This window comes from Cetorhinus maximus, chromosome 2 (genome assembly GCF_964194155.1).
Source record: "Cetorhinus maximus chromosome 2, sCetMax3.hap1.1, whole genome shotgun sequence".
Lineage (NCBI taxonomy): Eukaryota > Metazoa > Chordata > Chondrichthyes > Lamniformes > Cetorhinidae > Cetorhinus > Cetorhinus maximus.
This window is the reverse complement of record NC_135880.1, coordinates 8,800,616-8,815,083: the sequence shown is the minus strand read 5'-3', so window position 1 is coordinate 8,815,083 and position 14,468 is coordinate 8,800,616. Positions and strand designations below refer to the sequence as shown.

Below are 14,468 nucleotides of genomic sequence, written 5' to 3'. Positions count from 1 at the left end.
CCTCCTAATTGGCCGCCTGCGGGGCCTGCCGCCCAATCAAGGATGAGGTGGACGAGCTGCCCCAGGCCAATCAGAGGGCCGGCAGCTCTGAAGCCTCAGTGGTCGAAGTGGGAGAGGTCCTGAGGCATGTCAGAAACCCCGGGGGACTCCCTCAAAATGGAGGTGCCCTCCGACAGGTAAGTTGAAAGTTAAAATTCAGGACAGCTGAGGGTTTGTGGGCCACACCGGTCGGTGGGGAAACCACCCGAAAGGGTGGGGGGTAGTCAGGGCAGTTACTATTTTGGGTCGAGGAGTCTCTGGCCCCCGATGGCTCCCTGGGCTACCGAATGCCAACCTCATGAAGCTGGTGGTCTAACTACATGATTTGGGGGGGGGTGGGTGAGTGTGGAGGGGAGGGGAGGGGTGGTGGAGCTGCCCCACTGTCGGCAGTTTTCCAATGGTAAAATGGCCCTCAATCAGACCTATGAAAGAATTTTTAAAAAGACTGAGTTCTATCTCGTTCGCCTTGCACCATCCTGCTAGTCACATGGTACAATGACAATGACAATCACCATGATCAGTCTCTGTCAGTGAATCCACAACAGACCCCCACATGAGGTGAGGGAAGCCCCTAATGGTGGAGAGTTTTGGGAACCCATAAAGTCACCTGTTCTTCCCAAACATGCCACCCTCACCACACCATGTTTCAGGTGTCAGGTGCAGCTCAGTGGTCAGCACTCTTATTTCTGGGTCAGTGGATTGTGGGTTCAAGCCCCACTCCAAAGGCTTGAGCAGAAAATCCAGGCCGGCACACTCCCAGTGCAGTACTGAGGGAGCGCTGCACTCTCAGAGGTGCCGTCTTTTGGATGAGATGTTAAACTGAGGCCATGACTGCCCTCTCAGGCTACTATGAAAGATCCCATTCCACAACTTCAAAGAGAAGGGGCAGTTATCCCCCGTATCCATTTTGTCCGGGCTATTTGTGGAATTGGGCAGTGAGATATAGCAGTTGCAGCAAATGTCAATATAAGTCAAGGGATTTGGGACAATATGGCAAGACTGCCTATTTGCAGCTCTAACAGCATCTATACTGATGCCCCATGACAGCCCTCCTGCTACTCAACTCCTTCAACTGAAAATCCTAATCTTCCTGCTGTTTAAATCCCCTCATGTCCTCATCCCTCTCTATCTCCTCCAATCCACCACCTTTCCAGAACACTATGTTCCCCTGGCCTGCTGTATGTAACCTCCCACTGCCCTTTTCTCTATCATTGGTGGCTGTGCCTTCAGCTGCCTGGGCCCTAAGCTCTAGAGTTGTCTCCCTTAACCCTCTCTCCCTCTTTTTCTTTATTCTTTCATGGGATGTTGGCATCACTGGCAAGCGAGCATCTGTGACCCATCTTTGAACTGAGTGGCTTGCTAGGCTATTTAAGAGTCAACCACATTGCTGTGGGTCTGGAGTCACATGTCGGCCAGACCAGGTAAGGATGGCAGATTTCCTTCCCCTAAAGGGGAAAAGTGAATCCGATGGGTTACTAAACAACAATCAACAATCGTTTCATGGTCATGATTACTGAGACTAGCCTTACATTCCAGATTTATTAATGGAATTTAAATTCCACCAACTATGCCACAATCTCCCCACAACCCCCATCTCTGTTTTAAAAAAACTCCTTAAAACCTACCTTTCGTCCCCCTTAATATCTTCTCTGTTGGTTGAACATCCATTTTCATCTGGAGTTTGCCTCCATGAAATACCTTTGAGATGTTAATGTTAAAGGTAACATATACTAATGCTGAGTAAGTTACTGGGGTTCCAACATTTACACTGTCACACTGTGGCGAACAACAACTTGTATTTATAAAGCGATTTTAATGTAGTTAAACATCCCGAGGTACTTCACTGGAGAATCATCAAACAAAACTGAACGCTGAACAATATAAGGAGTTTGGCCAGGTGCCCAAAAGCTCGATCAAAGAGGTAGGGAGCATCTTCTCCCATCACCCCTGTGCTCAATGACCTGCCTTGACCACTGGTTAAGCAACACCTCGATTTTCAAATTCTCAAATTTATTTTCCAATCCCTCCCTGGCCCTTGGTCCTCCCTAATTCTGGAATCTCCTCCAGACCCATAATCCTCTGAGATAAATGCACGTCTCTAATCCTGCCCCCCCCCCCACCTCCGCTTCCTGATTTTAATTGTTTCGTCATTGCCGGCCTTTCCAACAGCTGACTAAGGTCCTGAGCTCTGGAATTTCCTCCCTACACCTCTCCGCCTCTCCACCTCCCTTTCGTCCTTGAAGATGCTCCGTGAAACCTGCCTCTTTGACCAAGTTTCTGACCTAATATCTCCTTAAGCAGCTTGGTGTCAAATTTTGTTTGAACACACTCCTGTGAAGTGCTTTGGGACATTGTACTAGGCTAAAGATGTTATACAAATGCACATTGATGCTGTTTGTTAGGTCTCACTTTAGCAACCTTCACTGGTTATACAGGAGTTCCCAGGAACTAAAAATTAACCTCCCTCGACACTGCTGCAAGCAACAGAGGGAAAGTAAAAATAATTCAATTTTTAAAATTGTGTGTGGTCTTTTCCCTTTTCTTTGAACGTTCTTTATTATTTGTCATGAACTAGGCCCTACAGCAAACAATGGAGAGAAGACAATGGGGGGAGGCCAGAGAATGGCCGGAGACGGAAGCACAATCCCCCCACCTCTGTTTATTTAGGTGTCAGCCTCACGCACAGACACTACAGAAAAAAGTAAAGCCGTAAATGGGCTGGTACCTCATGGGAATCAAAGGCCCTAAGGACCTCTGCTGCTGCCATCACGTGCTCAACTGCAGAATACCCGCGCCCAGTATGGTAACTTTCTGCCCACACCAAACATATCGACGGGCAACTCAACTCAACAATGTGCATCATTGCAGGTACTCTTCTCCTGGCTCCCAGTCTGAGCAACATTTGCCCACTCCCCACTTCTCCCCATATCAGGAGGGCAATTGCTGGAGAAGGTCTACTCCAACCCAAGCCTGCCCTTATTCAATGGCCTCCTCAACCCAGTAGCAGGACGTCTCGCCCTCACCCCACCCCACGTGGTTAAACCGCCAAGCCGGGGGTTAACAGCTGAGGATCTATGGTAAAAGGATGGACAGAAGAAAACATCCACCAGAAACCACTCCCTCACCGTAAACCACACTCCTCGTCCACCTGGTTTTTATCTCCCAAGGTGACGGTGGGCCCTTTTAACCCGTTTCCTGGCTGACCAAGCTGTCGGGATTCCCGTTTCTCCCCTTACAAACGGTTCCTGGACCTTAGGATTTATAAGGAACAGAATTGCACAGACACAGTCGTTTGGATCAAACAAAATTTTCATGTTTTTTTGAACCCACTAATGTCCCTGATACAGATACTCCTATGAATTAGTTAAAATAACAGGAAAACTCCAAAATTAGAACAACCCGTCCTCAGTACAAAACCTCCGGCTGAAATTGACACCCCAAGGAAATTCCCTTCTCCAATTCGACCGGTTCCCAGTTAACCCAAAACAAAGTCACCACAACTTGGTTTAAATCAAAAACATGACACTTTCACCCCAAACCCTCAGACCTGCAATTTGGCTGTAGGTCCTGAGTCAAGGTGACCAATCCTTACCCTTCTTCCCACTGCAGTAACCACACTCTGATATGCCCTTTTTAATAATGACTCAGCTCAAACAAATATATTTTTTTAAATTTGTACATGTGGGTGTCACTGGCTAGGCCAGCATTTATTGCCCATCCCTAGTTTAGGGGGCATTTAAGAGTCAACCACATCGCTGTGGGCCGGGAGTCACCATGTAGGCCAGACCAGTGAACCAGGTGGGTGTTCACAACAATCAACAATGGTTTCATCATTTGACTTTTCATTTCCAGATTTTTATTGAATTCAAATACCGCCATCTGCCATGGGGTCTCTGGATTACTAGTCCAGCGACAATTCCACTCTGCCATCACCTCCCCATGTTATTCACCTTTGGTGTTGTTCCTGCTGTTCCAATGTCCAGTTGTTTGCACTCTTAGTTTATTCCATGCATGGTCCAGAAGAATATGGTCAGGTCATGCTGATTGAAACAATATTGTTTTTCCCATGGATCCTGCTGCTTGAGGCAATACAGTAACTGCACCTGGCTCCAGGGCCGATGAAGATTTGAATGACCCTATTCCTCTGCCTGAGAGGAACCAATCATAGTTGCAATGCAAGATTCCAGCATACAGCCCTTAGTTGCATTGCAGCTTCTTGATTATGTTACATCGATGGCCTGTTCCTTGTGCCATTGTATCGGGTAATCAGTCTCTTAATTGCTTTAGCCAATGGCAGGTAATGGCATTTCCCTGGTACCATACTTCCATGATAGCGATCAGCCAATGACCAAGCCCTATTGATGAGCCATTGTCTTTTACTGAATTCTGAATTGACCTCTTGCTGCACAGCCCCTGTGCTGTTGTGGCTGCAGCTTGACTTCTGTATTGTGTGGGAAAAGACATGAGGTCAAAACATGTGCATGGATTTATACTCCAGAAATTTCCCAGTTGGAGGGGATTCCGATCCTACAATACAGCCATCCAAACATCAGTGGGGTCACCAAGACCATCCAGGCTGCAGCTGTGGTACAGTCTAAACATTGACTTACACTGTCAAGGAGTGTTCGCTGCCTAAACGTGAAAGCGGGCCTAAAGAACATTGACTCTGTGACCCTGGACATGCTAAATAAATAAATCAGTGGGGGAGGGGCAGGGTCAAAAGCTAGAGGGTGTGTGATGAAAACTCCCAGTGTTCATGGTCTCCCCTTAGCTCAGTCCAAAGGTTGACCTATATATGTCTCTCTGATCTTTCGGTCCCCTGTGCTTTCCGCACTCCCAGTCTGTGGTCCTGCTGTGTCACCATCAAGAGTTCTCTTGCTGATAAGAACCCCTCATAATGACCTCTCGTGACCCTAGAAAAAGGGGTCAGGGCCATGGCAGCAGCAGGGTCGCAGGCTGAGGTCCCACCAGCGACCAACTTGGAGTAGAAAATCCCCGGTGTAAAGCGCTCAACTCCCAGCAAATGATTCACCGACGTCACCTGTTATTTGTTTCACGAGAAGTTTAAGGTGTTAAGTTACAAGCTGTAGCAGAACAGGTTTCACACGTCAGGGTAAAAATTGGAGGAATTCACTCGATAGAGCACGAAACCTTGCTGTACATTATCAGGAACCTTTATCTCAGGCACCCTGAGAAACATGAATAATAAACTATCACACCCAGGAGTGGAATGTTAATAAAGGGATTGCTGATACATTCATGCATTCATGTCATATTGGACATCAAGCTGATCTTCCAACTGCATATTCATGCTATGACTAAGACTGCCTATTCCTGCCTCCGTAGCATCATGTGACTTCGCTCTTGTCATGGCTCATCTGCTCGTTTATGTCTCTGTTACCGCTAGATGCGACTATTCCAATACCCTCCTGGCTGGCTTCCCGTGTTCTGTAAATTTAGGATCCCGTGCCCTGACTCTCACCAAGCCCCATATCACCCACCTCTCCCGCCCTCAGTGACCCACCTTGGTCGCTGGTTAAGCAATACTTCAATTTTAAAATCCCCATCCTTGTTTTCAAATCCCCCCTGGGGTCTCGCCCATCCCGATCTCCAGCATCTCCAGTTTTTGTAGCGCAGTGGTAATGTCACTGGACCAGTAATCCAGAGGCTCAGGCTAATGCCGTGGGGACATGGGTTAAACGGACATGGGTTCAAATCCCACCACGGCAGCTGGTGGAGTTTAAATTCAATTAATAAAACCTGGAATTAAAAAAAGCTAGCCTCAGCAATTACAACAATGGAACTATCATCGATTGCTGTAAAAACCCATCTGGTTCACTAACGCCCTTTAGGGAAGGAAATCTGCCGTCCTTACCTGGTCTGGCCTACATGTGACTCCAGGTCTACAGCAATGTCGCTTACTCTTAACTGCCCTCTGAAATGGCCTAGCAGGCCACTCAGATCAAGGGCAATTAGGGATGGGCAATAAATGCTGGCTTTGCCAGCGACACCCACATCCCCTGAAAGAATAAAAGAAAAGTCTCTCCCAGCTTTCGGAGATATCTGCATTCCTTTAATTCTGACCATTAGCCTTCAGTTGCCTTGACCCTAAGTCCTGGAATACCCTCCTTTACGACAGTCCCTAAAACCTATCTCTCTGAACAAACATTTGGTCATCTGCCCTCATATCTCTTTATATGGTTCAGTGACAAACTGTATTTGCTAACACCCCTGTGAAGCACCTTGGGACATTTCATTATGTTAAATGTGATATATAAATACAACTTGCTGAGGTAGACAGCCTACACAATGTGTCAGCGCTCCAGTCATAACATGTTTCTGTAACTGAGTAAACTGCTCAGTTTCAAACCCCATGCCCCCCACCATCACCAGCATCTCTTCTCTTCCCATCTTGTTGACAATGACACCCCTCCACCCCCTAGTCTCTCTGGCCCAAACTCAGCTCCTGAAACCCTCAGCCACTGTCATGTTACCTCTCGTCTTGATTTTACCCAGAATCTTCCATCGCTCACCTCCCCGCACCCTCTACAGTTTTCGATTACCCTCAGAGCTGTCGTAGAAGGGTCTAGTCCCTAAAGGGTTAATGTGAGACTGATTACAGTACCGCCCACACGGTGATGTAAGAAGGCACATGACCTTGAGCAAGGGCCAGTCTAAAGATGAGTAGCAATGTGTAAGGACCGAGTATGGAGTCCTCCCCATGCTTACTGTAAATATGTACATAGTTGAGTGTTGTTAATAAAGACTTCCTTGTAACTTATACAAGACTGCTTCATGGTGTCCAAGTAGTATCCTTCCAGCATAGCGACAACAGAATATATCATGGTAACAGCAGTAGGATCCATCATGGGTGGCATCCCCATTACAATGCTGAAGAACAAGACACCTTCAACTCTTTCTGCACATGGGCAACCTCACTCCAGAAGCTAAGACGCTGTGAAAACTCGCCAGAGAAGCTCCAGAGACAAGGCAGGCTGGAAGCAGAAAAAAAGGTAGAAGTTAAAACTGGGGCAGAAAACTCCACCGAATCCCCTGTGGATGTTCAGCGTCAACCAAGCAGAGACAGCAGCCTGCAGGGTGAGGGGCAATTCTATTACATTCCCAGGCTAGTCAGCCCTGTGAATCCTCCCCTTTTAATGGGCATCAGCAGGGACGCCGTTGTTAATTTCAGTCACTAGCCCGAACCATTACTCGGCGTTCTCCCCATGTGGCACCCGAGTTTGAAACGGAGCGGAAAGAAACAAGGCAGAGGAAGCTTTCTTTCATAAACCGGGAGTACCTCACGATCCTTCAGCCTCCAGGCCAGCAGGAACTCCGTCCTCTCGATCCCATTCCCTAGCCACAGCATGCCGTCACCGAGCAAGAAGCCGCTTGGCATCCCTCTGAGCCCGCAGCCATCTTGGATCCTCCTTCTTCATCGGAGCGCCGCCGCCATTTTGAAATTTGGAAGCGTGCAAAATTCCCTCCTTCATTGATAACCGGCGACCCCATCTTGAAACCCTTTTCTCTCTTAGAGCTACACCTACGCTTGAAGAATTTTAAAGAACGATCGCAACTCTTTGCTCAGACCTCAAATGGGCTTCACCTATGACCCTGATTAGGTCCCAGAATTGGAGCTATCGCAGAGAAAGGTTTTTGTGGTGTAGCACTACTAGCAGGATTAAATAAATAATCAGAGGCAGAACAGGTTAGCACACTGCTTTATTCTATTGGGCCAATTGCAAATGACATCATTGCAAGGTAAGCCATAGGTGAGTCATCTGCTAAATTTGATGATGTCTTAAAATCCTTCAACCTTTCCTTCAACCTGAGATCCAATAAAATCCTGGAACACACTAAATTTAACAGGAGGATCCAGCAGCCTAGGGATTCCTTCATCAATAGTCTCTACTGCATGGCAGGCAGATGTGAATATGGCAACTTAAAATCCGAACTCATCCGAGATAGAATCGTGGTGGGTGTGGAGCAGGCAATTCACTCTCTGACCTCCTCAAAGCCAAAGATGATCTTACTGTCGACAAGGTCGTCCAGCTGGTTAGACCCACTGAGCTGTGTGCCCAAGACAGGACCCTTCTCAGAGGAGAGAACACTTCATGGGGCTGAAGCCACACCTCAGTCCACCTTATCAAGCCACAGAAGCACAGGGACCGCCCAAGTCAGGGTAAATCGCCCCCCCAAACTGCCTTGCCAGTGCTGCGGTGTGAAGCATCCTCACAGGAAAGGCCAATGTCCTGAGAGTACTGCCCAGTGCTTCCCACTGCCACAGACAGGGCCATTTCGGTAAGCTGTGCAAGTGATGGGAGACTTCGGCCTGAGTGAGACAGAAACCAAGTGATTGTATTAGGGAATTTGGTTCAAGTGGGAATTCGGTACATAGGGGGAAAGAGGTGCTGTAGGTAAGGTTTATTGCAAGAAGTATGACTTAGAATAGAGTGATGGGAGTTGGGTAATTAAGAGAGTTCTGCTTTCTAATTTTTTCAGCCTTCAGGAAGTGGCCGTGCTCTGCTACAGGAGAAGAAGCTTGAATGTGGTGAGTGTCTGGTGAGTGACTAAGGTTTATTCTATTCCTAGGGTTCAAAATAGTCTAGCAACTGATGGTAAGGTTAATAAAATATATAAAAGTAAAATATATAATTGAATAAAATAATTAAATAGTGAATTAGATCACACTAAGGATGTCAGGACTGGTGACATGTCACAGCTGCAGCATGTGGGAGCTCCTGGATGTCAGTTTAATCCAGGCCACACATGTCTGCAGTGAGTGTTTGAAGTTTGAGCAGTTTCAGCTCAGAGTTTATGAGCTGGAAGCTGAACTACAGACACTGTGATGCATCAGAGAAGGGGAAAGTTACCTGGATTCTTTGTACCAGGAGGCAGTCACACCTCTTAGGACAGGGTCTTCTGATTTGGTCAGTGGTCAGGGACAGGAGGGTGTGACTGAGAGTGAGGCAGGTAAGGGGACTCAGAGGGCAGGAGCCTCGGCCATTGCAATTGTCCAACAGGTTTGAGGTTTTTTCAGCTGGTTTGGATAAGAGTGGGGACTGCAGGGTGGATAGGCTGACTGGCCATGGCACTGTGGTACAGGAAGCCATTCAAGTGGGGAGAGCAAAAAGGAACGTAGTGGTAGTAGGTGACAGTATCGTGAGGGGGATTGACACCGTTTCTCTGTAGCAAAGAGCGTGAGTCCAGACGGCTGTGTTGCCTGCCCAGTGTCAGGGTTTGGGACAAATGCTTGGGGCTGGAGAGGAACTTGCAGTGGGAGGGGGAGGAACCAGCCGACACGGTACATGTAGGTACCAATGACATAGGCAGGACATAGAAGGATGTTCTGCATAGTCAGTATGAGGACCTAGGCACCAAATTAAGAAGCAGAACTTCAAAGGTCATAATCTCTGGATTATTACCTGAGCCACGTGCGAACTGGCATAGCACATAGTAGATGAATGTGTGGCTCTAGGACTGGGTGTGGGAGAAGTGGGTTCTGGTTTGTGGGGCACTAGCACCAGTACTGGGGAAAGTGGGATCTGTACCGTTGGGACGGTCTACACCCGAAACGTGCTGGGACCGGTGTTCTTGAGAGCTGCATAACTAGGGAAGTAGAGAAGGTTTTAAATTAAACAATGGAGATAAGGGATCAAATTTGGGAAGATGTGTTAAACAAAAGAGTAGAGACAGGACAAAAGAAAAAGGTATTATTACGGGAAGTGAAAAACAGGCTGTGAGGAGAAGCGATAGACAGTACAAATACTACAGTAAATCAACAAGTGAAACTAGAAGTTATAAAAAGAATAAAAGGATGAAACTGAATGCACGTAGCATTTGAAATAAAACAGATGAACTGAGAGCAGACATAGAAATAAATAATTATGATTTGATAGCTATTACAGAGACATGGCTGCAGCAGGACATGGATTGGGACCTGAATATTGAAGGGTACAGGATATTTAGGAAGGACAGGAAGTGAGGAAAAGGTGGAAGGGTGGCCCTGTTCCTTCATGATGGCATTAGCACAATACAGAGGAATGACCTAGGGTAGAATTTTGCCCTTGGTGGGTGAGCGGGCCCCACCAGCTTGGCGGCGGACGGACAGCCGAACTCCACCGCCGAAACGGGGCCTGCCGCCGTTTTGAGTGGGCGGGCCAATTAAGGCCCACCCAGCGGCCTGCCCGACGGGAAGCGCTGTGCGCTTCCTGTTCCGGGGGGAGGAAATCCCCAGCTGTCAAAGTGAGCTCTTTCGCGCATGCACAGGAAAGAGCGCACTGCTCTCTGAGACTAAGTGGTGTCTCAGGGAGATTAGTGACAGTGCACAAAACTTAAAAAATAGAAAAATAAAAATATTATTAACATGTCACACGAGATGGGACATGTTAATAAATATCACATTACATTTATTAAAGTTTTTAAAAAGGAACATGAACCTTATCCCGCCAGTGGATGAGGTTTCATGTTTTATCAGAAGCCCGCCGGGGCTCCCGGCCTGCCCTCCAGCCTTAAGGTTGGACGGGCTGGGTCTTTAATTACCCTGTCAGTGGCCTCAATTGGCCATTGACAGGTCGGCGGGTGGACAGCAGATTTCGCTGTCCGGCCGCCTTCCTAAAAATGTAAATGGCCCGGGATGACGTTGGGGATTCCTCCCGACCTCATCCCGCGTCATTTTCCCCTCGGCGAGCGGGACCCGCCCCCAAATCGCCGATGGGAAAATTTTGGCCCTAAGTTCAGGAAACCAGAATGTGGAAACAGTTTGAGTAGAGGTGAGAAATGGTAAAGGCAAGAAGCCACTTGTGGGAGTTGTGTACAGGCCCCCTAACAGTATCCACACGGCCTGAAGGTGCTGGGGATATGGTTCAGAGGGACCGGGGCATGCGTTAGAAACTGGAAGGAGCGAGTGTCTATGGTGAAAAGGAAACTGGGCATGTGGGGGCGACACTCCCCCTCCATTGTGGGTAAGAACCTGGTCACCAGGTGTGAGGCACTCTCGCTGTTGCTGTACGGGGCGCAGGTCTGGCCCATTCCACACTCCTGCGCGATGGCGATCACCCGAACCATCTTTCGCTTTATCTGGAGGTCGAAAATGGATCGTGTCGGCAGGGACGCGATGTACAAGCCTCTAGATAAAGGGGGAAAAAACGTGCCCAACATCGCCCTCATACTGATGGCCACTTTTGTGTGTGGCTGCATCAAGCGGTGCGTAGACCCTCAGTACACAAACACCAAGTGTCACTACGTGCTGAGGTTCTACCTGTCCCCAGTGTTGCGAAGGATGGGTCTGGCCACGCTGCCGCGGAACGCTCCAAGTAGTTGGACCGTGCCATACCACCTGTCCCTGGTGGAAAAATTTATGCAGAGAAACACCTTTGACCACAAGTCCATCAGGCAGTGGGTGGCACATAACGTCTTAGAGACCCTGCGGGAAAAGGAGAGGATGGATCCTGTGGGATGGTTCCTCGAGCAGGTTGTCAAAGTCATTTGGCAGAATGCCTCATCGCCAGAACTTTCCAACAAGCACCAAGATGTAGCTTGGCTGGTGGTGAGAAAGGCCCTCCCCGTCAGATCCTTCCAACACGCCAGGAGTCTCACCCCCTCTGCAAGTTGCCCTCGAGGTGGCTGTGGTGGGGACGAGACCGTTGTTCACCTCCTGGTGGATTGTGCCTTTGCAAAGAAAGTCTGGAGAGAGATGCAGTGGTTTCTGTCGAGGTTTATCCCGAGCAGTACGGTGACACAGGACTCTGTGCTCTACGGGCTGTTCCCAGGGACACACACCGAGACAGACATCAACTGCAGCTGGAGGATCATCAACTCGGTGAAAGACGCTCTTTGGTCTGCCCGAAACTTGTTGGCCTTCCAGCGCAAAGAGTTGTCCCTGACCGAGTGTTGCAGACTGGCACATTCCAAGGTCCAGGACTACGTGCTGAGGGACGCACTAAAGCTTGGGGCAGCTGCTGCAAAGGCGCAATGGGGAAAGGTCGCTGTCTAAGACCTTTCTGCCATAGACCACCGAGGGACTGGGAACTGTTGAGAGCCCCTCGGGCTGTACAGCTCAAAATGAATGCCTGCAAATGATTGTAATATTCATTTATTGTATTGATGCATTTCGTGATACACGTTGTAAAAGTTGAACCTGATTGTATTTTTGTGATGGTGATTTTGAAATGGTTTGAAATGTTGTTGAAGATATTTTGTGAATAAAGTATATTTTTGCAAAAAAAAAACACATGGTAGGGTTGAGCATAAAGGAAGAAATAATTGGAGCTTGTCAGAAAGGGACGACGATAATCATGGGAAATTTTAATTTACAAATAGACTGGAGAAGTCAGATGGGGAAAGATAGCCTAGATGAGGAGTACATTGAATGTTTTCAGGATAGTTTCTTAGAACAGCATGTTCTGGAGTCAACCAGAGAGCAGGCTATACTAGACCTGGTATTGTGCAATGAGATCAGAGTAATTAATGATCTCATAGCAATATCACAGAATCACACAGTGATTGAATTTTACATTCAGTTTGAGGGAGAAAGGAGTGGGTCTGATACTATGTTTCTAAACTTAAATAAGGGCAATTATGAGGGCATGAAAGCTGAGCTGCCTAAAGTGAATTGGCAAATTAGGTTAAGGGATAGGTCAATAGAGATGCAGTGGCAAATATATTAGAGGATATTTCAGAATGCACAGAATAGATACATTCCAATGAGTAAGAAAAGTCCAAGGGAGGGACACACCATCCATGGTTAACTTGAAAGGTTAGAGATAGTATCAAGCTTAAAGAAAAAGCATATAATTGTGCAAAGACAGGAGGCAGGTCAGAAGATTGGACAGAATTTAAGGAACAGCAAAGAATGACTAAAAAACTAATAAGGAAGGAAAAATCAGAATATGAAAGAAAGCTAGCCAGAAATATTGGGAAACATTTTCCTCCCTGTTGCGGGGGAAGTGCGGGAGCGGGCGCGGGCGGGCACACCTCCGATCGGTGTCCCCAATCAGAGGGTGCGCCGCCATTTTACGTGGGTGGGCCAATTAAGGCCCGCCCAGTGTGACGTCCGCACAGAAGTGCTGTGCGCTCCCTGTGCGGGTGGGAGGGGGGCAGGATTCCCTCAGCCAGGAGTGCGCTCTTTCGTGCATGCACGCAAAAGAGTGCACAAATCTCCCTGAAGCTCAGTGCTGCCTCAGGGAGATCGGCTCGGAATTAAAATTTGTCACACAAATGATAAAAAAATTTCCCTGACATGTCCCCTCATGTGACACTGTCACATGAGTTGGGACAATGTCCATAACTTTTATTGAAACCTTTAATAAAATTTTAAAAACCCTCATGAAACCTCATCCCGCCCGTGGATGAGGTTTGATGCTTTCTCTGAAGCCCACCAGGGCTCCCGGCCTGCCCGCTAAACTTAAGGTGACTTTAATTAATTTGTCAATGACTTCAATTAGTTTTTAAATGGCCTCAGTAGGCCGTTGACAGGTCGGTGGGCGCACAGCTGATTCGGCTGCGCCCCCGCCAACCTGAAAATGGAAATGACGCAGGGTGACGTCAGGAGTTCCACCCAACGTCATCCCACGTCATTTAACGTGTCGGTGAGCAGGCCCCACCCCCGCTCGCCGACTGGAAGACCCTGCCCATAAAACCAATAGTAAGAGGTTTTATAAATATATATAAAAAAGGATCAAGTTAACTAAGTGAGCGTTGGTCCTATAGAAATTAAGTCTGGAGAATTGATAATGGAAATCAAGGAGATGGCAGGTGAATTGAACAGGTTTTTTGCACCAGTTTTCACTATAGAGGATACAAGTAACATCCCAGAACAGCTATAAACCAGGAAATGGAAGGGAGGGAGGAAGTCAGAGAAATTACTTTCACCAGAGGAGTGGTACTGAGTAAATTGTTGGAGCTGTGAGCTGACAAGAGCCTGAGTCCTGATGGTCTTCATCCTAGTGTCTTAAAAGAAGTGTCTAGTGAGATAGTTGATGCTTTGGTTTTTATTGCCCAAAACTCCCTAGATTCGGGGAGGGTCCCATTAGATTGGAAGTTAGCAAATGTAACTCCAATATCCAACAAGGGAGGGAGACAGAAAGTGGGGAACTACAGGCCAGTTAGCTTAACATCTGTCATAGGGAAATTGCTAAAAGCTGTTATTAAAGAAGTTATAGCAGGGCACTTGGATAAGCTCAAGGTCACCAGGCAGAGTCAACATGGGGCAGAATTTTCCCCCCACGTGGGGGGAATTTTATGTGGGTGGCCCAATTAAGGCCCGCCCAGCGTGATGCACACCCGGGAGTGCTGTGTGCTCCCTGTGTGGGCAGCAGGAGGGCGGGATTCCCTGAGTCAGGGCACATGGTCACAGGAGCTGAGACATGTCAAAGAACATTAATGGAAAACTTTATTTAATTAATAAAACCTTCATGAAACCTCATCCC

General features: G+C 47.7%; 1 protein-coding gene across 1 annotated transcript in view; it reads right to left on the bottom strand.

The window, feature by feature from the left end:
- Positions 1 to 6,507: 6,507 nt before the first annotated feature.
- LOC144692173 (uncharacterized) overlaps positions 6,508 to 14,468 on the bottom strand; it is a 45,967-nt gene continuing 38,006 nt past the window's right edge. Inside the window, exon 6 of the transcript XR_013579283.1 lies at positions 6,508 to 7,034. The gene's annotated coding sequence lies outside the window, so the exon portion shown is untranslated. The remainder of the gene's footprint in view (positions 7,035 to 14,468) is intronic.